This window comes from Hetaerina americana, unplaced genomic scaffold, assembly GCF_022747635.1.
Source record: "Hetaerina americana unplaced genomic scaffold, ioHetAmer1.1.p SCAF_3, whole genome shotgun sequence".
Classification (NCBI taxonomy): Eukaryota; Metazoa; Arthropoda; class Insecta; order Odonata; family Calopterygidae; genus Hetaerina; species Hetaerina americana.
In genome coordinates this window covers 46768067-46782813 of record NW_027286874.1, presented here as the reverse complement: position 1 = coordinate 46782813, position 14747 = coordinate 46768067, and positions in this window count along the sequence as shown.

The window sequence follows — 14747 nt, the reverse complement described above, 5'->3', positions numbered from 1 at the left end:
CACAAGCACTTCAAAGATGAACGAGCCCATTGCTGTACGGTCTTTGACGTGAAGAACTGACGAGAAGGTGTGAGTGAAGTGCTTAATGCAGACCGTCGGTTAAATGTGTGCATGATCGCAGATCTTATTGGCATTGATAGCATGACAGTGCACACCTTTATCACCGAAAATTTGGCTTTGCGAAAGATCTGCGCTAAACTCGTCCCGAAGGTCTTGACGGACAACCAAGAGCAGAGTCGAGTGTCTCCATGTAAACACCTTCTGCAACGGCATTGCGGAAATTTCCCAGCCCCCTTAGAGTCCCAACTTGGCACCATCAGGCTATTTACTATTCCCAAAAATGAAATCCTCTCTCACAGGACACCACCATGGAAGCATAAGGGCCATCGAAGAAGCTAGCACGCGTAACCTTAAGAACCTTCCAGAATCCGCCTACCAGGGAACCTTCGAGTCGTAGAAAAGCCGCTGGCAGAAGTGTGTCGACGCTCAAGGGATGTATTTTGAAGAATTTCAAGGCATTGTAGCAATAACTAAAATAACTCTTTTTCCGAAACTTTTCCCGATAATTTTTATATAGACCATGATCACGTAAACGTTAACTTTTTACTTTCAGACTCTCCATCCGCTACCTTTACTTGTCAAGGTGGACAGAGAGTCGAATGGTCAGAGCTTTGTAGGGGGATAACTCACGATTGTTCAATATCACTTTTTCATTCGCTAAGTGCCGTCAAAGAATCTTGCACGCGTACCCTTAAGAACTTTCCGTAAGCCTACCAGGGAGCCTTCGAGCCGTGGAAAAGCCGCCGGAAAAGGTATGTCGACGGTCAAGGGAAACGTTTCCCGATACTTTTTATACGAGCCGAGTTAATATTATAATTCCGAGTAAATAAGCATGATAATCAGTAAGGTTGGCTCGTCCATGAAAATATTTTCAGGTTCATTTCTTTCAGCCTTTGGGTTTTAACACGAACTCAGGTTTCCTTATTACACTTCGATATGCTCTGATCTATAAAACGCTTATTAGACCCGCTGTAACTTATGGAGCTGAGACATGGACATTAACAAGTCAGGATGAAGAAACGCTTAGAAAATTTGAAAGAAAAATCATAAGGAGAATCTATGGCTTAATTAGAGAAGGAGAGAGATGGAGAATTAGAATGAACATGGAGATAAATGAACTTCTAGAAGGGAAGGACATAGTTAGATTTGCCAGCTCACTGTGGCTGGCATAGTTGTGCCATGTAGAAAGGATGGACAATGACAGAATGCCCAAACTGATACTTAATGGCAAGATGGAAGGGGTTAGAAGAAGAGGTAGACCCAGGAAGATATGGCTACAGGATGTGGAGGATGATTTGAAGGTATTGGGAGTTACAAGATGGAAGGAAAAAGCAAGAAGAAGAAGTGAATGGAGGCATATCATAGAGGAAGCCAAGGCCCACACCAGACTGTAGAACTGCGGATGATGATGATGATGTTCTGATGTTTGTGTATTCGTAAGAACGGTAGAATATATTATTACAATCGTATAAGGCTTCTGCGAACTGAATAAACTCAATACCTAAGCAACCTATTTAGGTATTGTTTTGATTGTTAATACCTCAAAACAATATTAGAGCGGTTCTAATTTGTTATTTGCAAAGACGGTTACAATTAGTTAGATCATATGGGTCACAAAACCAACAAAATTGTTCATCGCAACGTTCCTCAAGATTCATGTATGAAATGTATTAATATTCCGGTTACAACAATCGTTTTTCAAATAAAACTTTGGAATCTTCTCTCAAATTATGTGACTTAAGAGTCAGACATTTTATCGTAAAAAACAATTGAAGAAAATATTTAGATATTTCTATCTTAGGACAATTCCTTTTATTGCAGCATTTAGTCCATCCATATGTTCATTAATAGTTGACTTTCAATTTTAATTAATAAAATGTCAACATTTATTAATTGAAGGTACATTTAATTGATAGAGGCTATCATTTAGCATTTGGTATTTACAATTGAAATTGTGTTTTTGATTTAGGGAAACCAACTTAGGGCTCTGATCCTTGTTAGTTAGGGCTTTTAAAAATCAATGTCATGGAATCCCGCGTAGTTGAATAAGATTTTCTGACATATTCCTTGTAAATTTCAAATGAAGCGTTTATTCATTCTCAATTTAATTAAAAAATAATAGTAACAAAACAACTAAATCATAATTTAATTTGCGGCATCGTTACATTAAATAAAATATTTCTGGTAGTTTAATGACTACAGTTTCTTTGAAGATTTGATTTTTTTGAATTTAAAGCAACGATTTGAGTGGTTCTCAAGTCCTCAACCCCATAGCCCATCCAGCAGCCTCATGTTGATACCAAAAACCGTCGCCCATGCTAGGTTGTCGAAGTCTTTGGTAGTGAAGATGAATAAATTTGAAAAGGCAGTTAGTAGAAAAAATGTTTGGACTCTGCATCCCGGTCTCCTCCCTAATATCCTACCCATTTCAGCTCCATTGGACGTTTCTCGGTTGTTATTCATATAATTCCTTCCCATTTGTGGTGATTTTACTTCACTTTTCCAGTCCAGTACCAGTTACTAGTACCAGTATCCAGTTTGATGTGCAAGCGTTCCTCATCTCTAGCCTCATATCCTCATAACTGCTTTGCCACTATTCTCACCAGTAGATTCGTTCTTCTCAACGCTGCAATGACCGTTTCCCGGCGTAGCAATTTCTGTCATCTGCGAATAGGTAACATAGCTCGGTGTTAAATCAGTTGCCCGATCTCGTGAAAACCTTGATAAATCAGCTTTATGAAATTACTGCGCGGTTTGATGAAGATGGAGGGTTCGAGGAAGAAGGCAGGAAGGATGAATCCAGAACTTCCCTCGTCCCACGGTTTGGTTCCTCCCTTTTCCTCCTCATCCCTCCTCTTCTTGCCCGTTTGCATATTTTATATGCCCTTCTTCCATCGCCGTCTCCCACTCCGCCAGTCCTCCTTCCAACTCCCGTCTTGTCTCTTACGTGTCCTCCACTTTATCGACCCTTCCTCTACTAGTTTATATTTCCTCTTTCCCGGCGCCATGTCCATAAAATAATTTAAATAGTTTAAAAGAGTGCTGATCTTACTTGAATGCTCATAGGTGCTTGAATTTACCACAATTATTGAGGAATTATTTCGTTTCGCCTCCTTGGTGTTAACAGTTTTCTTATTTTTAAGCCTAAGATTTACAACTCCTCTTCATATATCAGTGCCCACTTACCACCTAAACGCTAAACCTATTGTGCATATCTTTAATATATTCTCTTTATTGGTATTTCTGTCGAAGTTCTTCCATATATTTTCCCGAATATTAATATGGCTTCTCTATGATAAATAAATATCTTTGGCATCACAAAGCATTGCTGGAGTTGGTCACCTAAAAGCAAAACTACCGTATTGTAATCTTATAATCTTGCGGAGAAATTCATTGTTCCTTGGTGCGTCAAATCCATCTCTTTTTTCTTTGGAAATCGTATTCCAAAATTCCCAACACACTAGTCTATTTCTCATTTATCCACCCAGTTGATTTCCAGCATTCGTCTTCAGGAACATATATTTGACAGTCATGCTTATCGTTTACAAAGTCCTTAGCGAGCAGGGACAAATGGGTTAAGGAGCCTACATAAAAATTACCCATAGCTCACCACGCTTTAGGTATGTAATCTATTTGACAGCTAAAATCATGAGATGAAGTTTGCATTCTCAATGCCGCGCGAGCCATTAGAATGCCCACTCATGCGTTTTCCTCAGCGAGCTGTCTAAAGTGAAGCCAAAGAGCCACAGGGATCACAACGCTGGTCATTCATCGAGCATCGGCGTGTCGAGCACGACGGCGCGCGTATCTGCGTGTTCCATTCTCTACTGGTGATTTCTTCTGTTTCCCTCAACATCTTCAGCTGCGAGTTTGTGTTGTGCACACGCAACCACTGTCACTCCTAAGGTTCACCACGACAGGAGGAAGTACGAAAAAGAGTTTTGTGACAAGAAGGCAGTGGATAAAAGCTTATCTCCCTCATTCAACGTAATTTTTACTGTGGAATTCATTGGATTCTCTATGGCGCCCAAATATCTGTAAGTCAATTTGTATTCAGCGTGCTTGTCTCAGTTAATTAAATCCTAGAGTGTTTCATACTGTTCTCATCGTCCGTTCCCCTCCGCTGTTTTTTACCTCCTTCAATTTCCCTCTCTTCTCTGTTTTTGCCCACCACCCTTTCTGTCTCTCTCTCTCGACCTCCTCTTCTCTCATGATTTCGCATCTCTTCCTCGCACCTGCCACTTCCTCCTCAAACCCCTCGCTCGTAAACTCTCACTCCCTAATCTTCCTCCTCCTTCCTACGCATCTCCCCCTCCCTCCGTACTTTTCTTCCTCCTTCCTACACCGGCATAGAAGGCAGAAGGGTCTTGAATATGCAAGGCGACGGATTTCCGTCCAGGAGGGAATGGGATTGAAATGAACGGATGAGGTGCTGGAGAATAAACAGTGGAACGGAGTGTGGAATGCAGATTGGAAAAGTTTATGAAGGGCTGGAATAAGGAGATGAAGATGGAAGAGCTTTAACGAGGTAACAAAAAAGAACTCGGGAGCACTTATTGCTCGAAATGCCTTTTCTAATAATTTAACGACCATTATATTCGTACCTTGCCGCTATTTTATGGCGTAAGAGTATACTGAATGTATGCTTAGCTCATTGGAAACGGCTACCATTTATAAAATTATTCTAGGCCTATAATATTTAAATATGAATACATTTTTTGAGATTTGACCACACTTAACTCTTTTTTCCATAGAAAATTTCGTAAAATTTACAATGAATAATGGAAATGTACTTTCAAAAAATCTCAATTTTCCACGCCATTCACGTTCATTTATTCCTGTAAATTTCTCTCAAATTTGCATTTAATTCACGGTAATTTATGTTTATTGATATCAGCCTTTGAAATCTTGCCATCTACAATTGCCTTCATTCAGTTGAAACTTATTTCGCGTCTGGAGGTCACCATTAATAGATTCCAAGAAAGGCACCAACTACGCCCGAAAACTTGAGTGGATCTCCCTGATTTAGGATGCAATTAATGTTTGTGCCTTTATATTCAAATTTATATTTTTCACTCAAAAAAGGATGACTTGATATGCTATACTATTTTTTGGCGCGTATTTATTAAAAGGTAAGGAAGTTTTGGTATCGTATTTTGTGCGATTGAAAAGCTGATTCGAGTGCTACTCATCAAATTGAAAAACAGAAATTGGTTTACAAAGGAAATCTCACTTCTGCATTTACTATCATTACGAATTAGATTTAAAATATAAGCATTAGCCATATGCATCATCATCAGTATTTTAATCTTAAGATTGGTGACACATAGCCAACCATTTTTCTCTATTCAGTGTCAATTTCCTCACAACTTGATATTTTTAGGTAATCCATTGTGCCTCAAGGTGTATCCCATCAATTTAGTTTATCTTTGCTGCAGAGTTCTCCATCTAATTATTTTCTTTTGCGCTCTTCTATCTACTCCCATGTTCCTCATTTTCTCTGCTCATTTAACTTTTAGCATTCTCCTCCAGCGCCATTTTTCAAAGGTTGTTCTCTTCGTTGATCTTCGCAGATCCACTTTGCCAACGTTCCACGTCTCTGATCCGCAGAGTTCCATCCTCTATTACAACTTTTTGACGAACTGCTTTCTTGCTTGCAATCTACGAGGGTCATCCGGAAAGTAGCACCCGTTCGTGCCGCATGAAGTGCTGACGACGCGAGTAGCCGCTGGACGAGGTCAGATAGCTTCAGTGGCTTGTCTGCCCTCTCTGAGCCAAGTTGCGTGACGCTAGCATTGCCTGTGTTGTTTCTGTGATTGTTTACAATGTTTAAAAAAATTGAGAACGCCGCCAGTTGTGAAGTGAGGGCAGTGATTAAATTCCTCAATGCAAGAAACGTTCGCCCATGTGATATTCATCGCCAATTAAAGGAGGTGTATGGAGACAATGTAATGGACGAGTCGTCTGTTCGGCGGTGGTGTCGCAACTTCAACATGGGGAGGGGGAACACACACGACGATGAGCGTTCGGGGAGACCGTCTGTCATTACAGACCAACTGGTGAGCTCAGTTGACGAATTCGTGAGGAACGATCGGCGCGTCACAATTGATGACATCTGTGAGCATTTTCCCAATGTTTCTCGAACAATTGTTCATGAAATTGTTAAACACCATCTGCATTATGCAAAAATTTATGCAAGATGGGTCCCTCGCGTATCTCAATGAGCTGGCGGCGAAGGACTATGCAGCAGGAATACAGAAACTTGTCACACGTTATGACAAATGCCTTAATTTGCTTGGAGATTATGTTGAGAAGTAGTTTAAAGTATCCTCTTTCAAATAAAATTTTTTATGTTTGTTAATATTTACTTTTGTGTCTTTATTTCACGAACGGGTACTACTTTCCGGATGACCCTCGTAGGATCTTTGAGCATTTGTCTCTTCTTCACGAAATCCTTCGTAACTTGAGCTATTTATCACCTTATAAAGGTAGAACTACTTCCATAACAAGATATACTTCTCCCCATATTGAGAATGAATTCCTCTTGCTCTAATTTTACTCCTTGAATAGTGATATTTGCCTTCAGGTTCTCTCTGCCACATGCAAGGATTTTAGTTTTCTTTTTTTTGATGTTCATGTAATTTTACCAATGGAAGTTACTTGCAGGTTCCCTCGCGTTTCTGCTACTGCTATGATATCACCCGCGAGACGGAGCATGTGTTTCTTTGCCATTTACCTTGACTTATTTAAAGTCCAATTCTAACGGTTCTTTTATCAATTTCCAGAAATACATTGAATGTTGCTGGCGAAAGATCCTTTACCTTAGACACGCCAATTTCTCTCACTTCTCTCTCGATCTCAATTCGTGTAAAGTCACTGTGACTAAATATTTCCGTGGCTATAAATATTCATTCCCCGTTATTTCATTCAAGATTTAATAGAATTTATAGTTGTTACTGGCAGTTTACAGTTTTTGGAGATATGGCTCATGTTTTTGATATTATCCATAAGACTAAAATTGAATAGAAAGTAACGCCTATTTGCGAGGAAAGTTACACATTTTATACCTCTGGCCACCTGAAAAACATATGAAAAGTGCATCCTTTCGTTATCTTTGATACGAACTCTGTACATGAACTAATTTAGCTCAAATAAATGGAAATGTTTCGGCAAAGGAGTTGTCGCATGCTAGTCTTTTCATTCTTCGAGCGGACACCGCTTCGTCACCTTTTCCGGCTTACTACCTTACAATTCGAAGTTCTTAAACGATTGCGATCCAATTAAACAAAAGAGGTGATACCTGAAACAGGAAGAGAATGAATTAGAAGAACCAGAACATCACCCTTGGTCTTTTGATCTCACGGTGCTATAAGACGGGACGGGAGAGTAGAGGGAGTAGAATGTGGAATGAATGCATGCGGCAGAAGGATTGAGAAGAGTTGCCAGGACGGAGGGAAGGATTGGTGGTGGAAGGGTCCAACCCAGTACCCCCAATCGCCTCGTTAATCAATCACCCAATCGATTAATCAGGCGCCACCGTCGGCGTCGTGACGGGAATTCATGGGCGTCGAGCTTCCGTCACACCATTGCTTAACCCATACCCGCTGGAACAGTCCTCGACAGCACAAGCGCCTCCGCCCCCTCCTCCTTCCCCCACCAACCCAGCCCCGCCCCGCCAGGCCTCATCTCTCCTCCCACACGTCCTCCTCCGCCTCTTCACGGCCCCCTTTTACCACACAGCAGCTCGCAACGCGCCACGCGGACCTCCCCCACCCGCCGCTCTCCCGCCCTCCCCACACTTTCCCAACACACCCCGCCTCCCGCATCCCCAATCCAGGTGCTCCCGTCCCAGCCCGCCACCTCCCGTCATACTCCTGGACCTCCGGCCCCAAAACCAACCCGTCCCCCCCTCCCCGCCCTCTCAGAACCACCCCCTTCTGCCACCCCGGCTCATTCTCTCGCGCCCTAATTTAAGCGAACGACGGCATCAAATTTCACTCCATCAGCCTTTAGTTCCCTCTTCCCCATTCCCCCACACTTTCTCTCTCTCTACACGACCACCTCTCTTTCTCTCTCTCCCCCTCACACTTCGTACCCTTCCTAAACCCACTCCCCTACACACAGTCACACGTTTTCTACGTCGCATGGTGGAAGTTTCCCCTCATACCATAAACCAACCCACCCACAAAACCTAATGCCAAAAACCCTATCCTTCTCCCCACCTAATCTATATCCTCTCTCCCTCCCCCCTCTCCCTCTGCGCCTCTTCTCTCCACGAGCAGTTGGGAATGATTCACCCGTCCACTAGCCACCTCCGTCTTCACACGTCGACACCCCTTGTCTTCATTGGCTTCTATATGTATCTATGTTTGGGTTTACATAAGTGCACGCTCACACGCATGCACATTTGCATGCCCCAACCTCCTCATAAACGGCGCTTCGTTTACGAGCCTCCACCCAGCCTGATATCCCTCTCCATCCAGTCTACTACACCTCGTCTCATCCCCTTCCTCCGCCCGCCTCCGAGCCGCCGTCGTACGCACACTTTCTCCCTCACTGGCCATATTTCATTTCGTCACTTAGCGGGAGTGATGCGCTGATAAATAATCGTGCCTTCAATTTGCGCCTCATGGATCGGTGCGGTGGGAGCCGCGGGTGGACGGGTTTTGCGGGAGGGTGGGGCTGGATATCGGGCGGCGGTCGAGGGGAACTGAGGAGGGGGGGAATGAATTGGTGCGGGAATGTGGGGAGGGGAGTTTGGGCACCACGGTTCGACGGAGGGAAGCTGAGCGTCAAGGAGGGGTCGAGGAGGGGGAAGTTGGGGTGGTCTTCGGTCTTATTTTGTTGGCGGGGGTTGCGTCGGGGGGCATGGGTGGGGGAGAAAGGTAGGCCGTCCCGGGTGCGGGAGGATAGAAACTTTCTTTCCGCATCAGTAATCGTGGGGAGTGGGGGACTTCATCTTTTTTTCTGATGGGAGGTGACGAGGGAGATGGGGAGACAAATACATTGGGCAATAAAAAGGAGAAAATTTCGGGAGGGGAGCGGGGGAAATTAATTTATTTTTTTTAACTTTGTCGCCCGAAAATTTCCCCCACTCGAATTATTCGAATCGATATTTTTATATTAAATAAACGTCCGAAGGGAAAGGGCGGTGGCTTTTTTTTGGGGGGGGGAGTGAGAGGGTGAAATTGGGAGGAAGAGTACAGGTTAAGGGAGGATGGAATTTCGGCGACGGGGGGAAAAAAGAGAGAAGGTGATTTGTTTTGTTTACGGCGGCCGTGTTTTTCCGTCAATGTTTTCCAGCGGGAATCGCTCTTCCGTTTTTTTAGCGTGTACAAAGGTATATTGAAAAAATAATAATATTATCCCGGGATCGCTATTCTTTTTGCGAGGAAAAGGCTACATATTCGGAAAAATTATCGGTCTACTTGGTTCAGTTATTCAACATTTTATATCATAGATGCTTCTAGGGATCGTCATAATTCTCGCGATTAATGGCTGTTCGTGAACGAACACTCCAAATACGGGTCTAATTTTGACTAAAATTGGTGCCATATTTATTGTAAGGCTAATATACTTCATCGAAATGAACGTGTATCATTCCATTGACTAATATCACTATTACTAAAAAGTATTTAATAATGCCTTAGTAACTATACAAAAAAATTGATTCTTCAGATATTAGTAATTGTTAGATAAAAAAACTACTTCATTTATAAAAGTGATGGTTTTTGTGGGAGTAAATTTTCATTAACATGTTAAATTGATTAACGCTTAATTTTTTCTCTGAATCAATGACGTATTCGTCAGGATAATTTCGGATAACTTTTAGTTAGCGTCAAGCTATTCAGTTAACATAGAATACACAATATGACAAAGTTAACTCCAGAAAAGTAACTGAATGTAAATTTCATTCTCATAAATAGTAGTTGTACTGCTTTTATATTGATAAATCATAAATTACATGTGATTCCAACGGTTTTGTTGGTACACGAAGTTAATGCCTGTAATAAATTAAGCAATTCTAGACAAAAGCCGCCTCTTCATTAGGATCTGCCCATATCGCAGTTTGCTACGTTTTTACAAGTGGGGCGACCCGACTGACTTTGGTTCCGTTTGTATACTCCGAACGAATGGTATTTTCTCTATGTTTTGCATTCTTTCTATGCAGAAAACCTTTTCCCGATGCATAAATTCACATTCATTCGTCATGAGGAGAATATCTGAGCAAGGAAGCTGACTTCGTGATATGCCATGTGAGGATGTCCGAACTTCTACTGCCTTCCTGTTATATCAAATATCAATGACATGATTACGGGTCATGCTATAGAGAAAGGGTCAAATATCAATTATTAAACAACCGTTGCTATCCGGAAATATGGTAGCTGAACGCAGCGCATTCGACCATAGGAAATGGGATTCCTCTTCCTCGGCATAACATGAGATTCCTCAGCACTGTGAGATTATGCCTAAGAAAATATTTCAACTATCACAAAGTGAATCAGCAGCCATCCCAACACTTCATTCACAGTACCGACCTCCAATCTACAATATATTTACTATACATATTTTCTTTTTGCTCATCTATGGCAACTTCCGTTTCCTTCATTTACAGTGCTACAGCATTTGGATCCGAACTTGATCGTTGAAAAAACTGTCAAAAAACTAGACACTTATCGATATACAATGTGATGTAAAAGTTCTAACTTTAAAGTTGAGTAGCATGGATGGCCATCTTCGAGATAGCAAATTATTAGAAGCACGAATACCTATTTTGTTGTTGTGAGTAGTCTAAATTTAATGCCAAAATATTCCAACGTCATCAACTGGGCTTCATCTTTTTGAGTGTTATTTTGTAATATTTTTGTTATTTGTAATATAAATCCTAGAAAAAATGTATCTTATCTTAAATAACCTAATGGTTATATTAGATAGGCACCGATTGGTTTACAAATCACATATAACCCCCTGTATTTTACTTTTCTGTCTTGGTACAATGGTGATACTTTATTGATAAATATGTTTTATCTAATCTCGGTATAAATTAGAAAAAGAGTAAATTACTCCGCCTCTTCTGGAAACATGCTCTACCCTCAAAAAATTTGATTTAGCGGTGATTGAGAATGCTGCACTGGGAACTGAACACCCCTACCATTGTACACCCAACTCTTTACCCAAGAGCGCTTCATCATTCGCGTATCTCACGAGGATTTAGGGGGCCCCAATAGATACCATTTCCGCCGACAACGGATAACACAGGATTGCTCACCAATTCAGTAAATACTTTAAAAGGCATTGTGTGTAAAGGCTTTAAGAGCCTTAATGATCAGCGAACAGAGGACTGAGGTAAAGCTGTAAGGTCAGAGAGCTCTAGGGTAATCACTCTCATCCCGTTCTGGTCACACTACGAATAGGATTTCGGTCCGAATGCAAGTACGCGACGAGTCCTTTTTATACGAGGTAGCAACCATTCTAACTCAATCTTATATACTATTGACAAACATAGAATATATATTGAAAAACAATACCATCAATGTTCTGAAAACATGTGTACTACATATTAAATGGTTTCTTCAATATGTCCCATTCGCGATTAACTATTAAAATCTGACACTATATAACTTAAATCTTATTTTTTACTCTCACGGAATAATACACTCCAACAGATTATCATTTTATCGAATTTGCTTGAAAACATAATGGACAAGGATTGTCATGATTTCACCCAACTGCACAATATAAGTCCGACGACATTTTTCAAATTGTAAATGCTTCCAGACCGAATGAGTATGCAAGCACTAATTTAAAATTGGTAGGATTCTCATTTTACTTGCCTGATTGCTTGCATTTTCATTTCCCGTGGATTTTTAATACCATCATGGGAGTCAAAACTGATGATAATTTCCTCTTCTCTATTCTCACCCAAAACAATGTGAGTTCAAACTGATGGCCATCCTTATCTTATATTGAAAAAAATATTATTTCTCACATCCATTCATTATATTCTTCCCTTCAATTCCTTTCAACGATTCTGTATTCCTGGGACCTCAACGCTACAATCCCACTACGTTTATCTAGCGGTGTAATTTATTATCTAAATATGAACCTAAGTATTTGAAGATCATTTCAAACTGTGACCTGGCCTGAGGTCCTCCACATGCTTTCACTCCTACATGCGCCCACCTAACCATCTTCCCTGCCACCATACTCCATTCCACGGCGTCCCCACGAACACGCCGCGACACACTTTCTCATCAACTGATACGAATCCCCACATGCGCCATTTCCAGATTGATGGGTGGGCGTGTCTACATAAACGCGTGATGAAAAACAGGAATACATTTCAAAGATAACAAAATTAACGTGATGGATTGGGGAAGAATTTTATGCTGAATGACTGACATGTACTTTTATGGTAGCGATTTCGCCAGAATTGTAGTCAAGTATTTAAATACACTGTGGATTTGTTCAGTTTTTTTCGTTCACAACGGGAAGGATTTTTCTGCATTAAAAATGCTTCTGAAAACATCGCCTTATTTGTTCATCACCAGAAATTCTCAAGAGAATCATTAGCAATTTTTCTAAAATCAATGATGGTTAAAATTGCTTTTCAGTAATTTTATTTTGCGTAACAAACATTTTTAATTTAGACCTTTTCAAAAGCAGTGAAGAAAGTGGTGATTTTTAATTCTTTTTCAAATGAGGGAGCATTAAATTCACTTAATAATTTTCATTTTCAAAATAATAAATCGGTAGGTGGTTTTAATAATTTCATGGATGAATATAAAAGGAATGAATTGAAAGATTTATTAGCCATAATTCATTCAAAATTATTAAACGTTGGACATAATTTGTTGATTAATAACTGGACGGATACATCCATCACTTTTTCATGGGATTCCAATAAGATTGATGCTAATTTGTTGTGAGAACAATGTGAATATGACCTAACAATAAACCTGAGTACATGATCCGTTATTAAATGTATTGTACTTATTTGAGAACTAATAAAGTTACTGTCTTTTGAAATTATTCAAACCATTAGGGCTAGAATCCAAAACAAATGCGACTTTTGGGTATTCACTGATGGAATGCTCATTCAAGTTGGAGTAGAAAGATAATTTTTTAGGCTCCTAGTAGGTAAAAACAAATGTACGGTCAAACCATATCTTTCAGTTGGAAAATCAATTTGCAATGTTTGAGGAAAAAAGTTGGAGGTTGCGCTTGGTAATGTTTTCCAATAAAATACGCTCTGGTCCAAGGCATCGAATTAGGCGAAGTACAACGGAAGAGGATGTTTTACTTTTTTATAGGAGAATGACGTTGTGAACGGTATCAGTAAAAGAGCCTGCCGGTAGCAGTGACAGAGCGCAGTCCTCATCTCATTTCACCTCTCGTTTCCACCCTTCCATTTTTCCACGAATTCTGAACCGCTCGTCGCATTTCATTTTTTCCTCCCCTGTTTTTCACTATTCTTTTCTTGTTTATTTCAGCATCCCCTATATTCAACGGTCACCGGGGAGATATAAAAGCCGCGCGAAAATATCGTGTTGAAATATTTCAGCCTTGGCAACATGACTTTCAAATAACTCAAAGCCCCAGAAAAACTTACTTTGGCGTGATAAATAAAATAAACAAATGATCAGAAATTCTTTATTCTTATAGTTACGTATCAGGAATATTTTGTATACCACTTATTTAGATGCAGTTTAAATGTCTGAGATAACAATAGCAATGTGTACTAATTCTTATGGTATAAAAAATTTTAAAATACGTTCTCTGTCTAATTAGCTCTCACAAGATTTTACCAATACGTACTCGACAAGAATATTTTCATTTGTCAAAGTTTATAGTTTTCGTGGAAAGAACATCACCTCAAAACGTACTTTGATTGTATTTTACTATAATTTGTTAAATAATATCCTAAAATAATTGTTAACATCTTGGACTACTTCATTATTCAAAGGGTAAATATGTTTTCAACAAACGTTAGTTTAAATCTAGAATAATCCAAAGTGTACTCTCTTCTCAGGTTATAAAATTGATAACACTCCTCTCTAGATGAAATTTTTTATTTACGCTTTGAAGATATTTTTATCAACTAAATTATAAAAAATGGGGAAATGGTAGCACTTTTTTAAATTCCATTTACATGTATGACAATTTTGTGCTTCCATGCTCCTGACGGAGTTAATTTACGTGTATTTTATATAATATTTTATGTTTTTCGATATTATTTCCAGTATTTAATGTGAAAAGATTTTTTAATGCCTTAGGATAAACTGATTACGCATTAAATATCACGTATAAAACAACTACAAAAATAAGAACATTGGCGCTCTTGTTTTTATTCCTCTTCACAGAAATAGTATATTTTTCGGGATCATGTTCATCTTCTTTTAACCAAGTATTAAAAAATATCCTATGATTTTTAATTTATATTTGCTGAATGAAAATCGATGGTCAATTCACAAAATGCATGGGCTCAAAAAAATCAATTGTTAGCCCAAAATTTGGAAAGGTGAAATGAACTCTACATAAATGAGTAGCCACGTAAATAATAGTAGCGTGTTAGATTAGTTAAGAATTCCTTTGCAATTATCGAAATAATTATACGAGTGCATTATGAATAAAATTCCATTTTTTTATTTTTTTCATAAAAAAGGAAATTTAACGAGTAATAATAT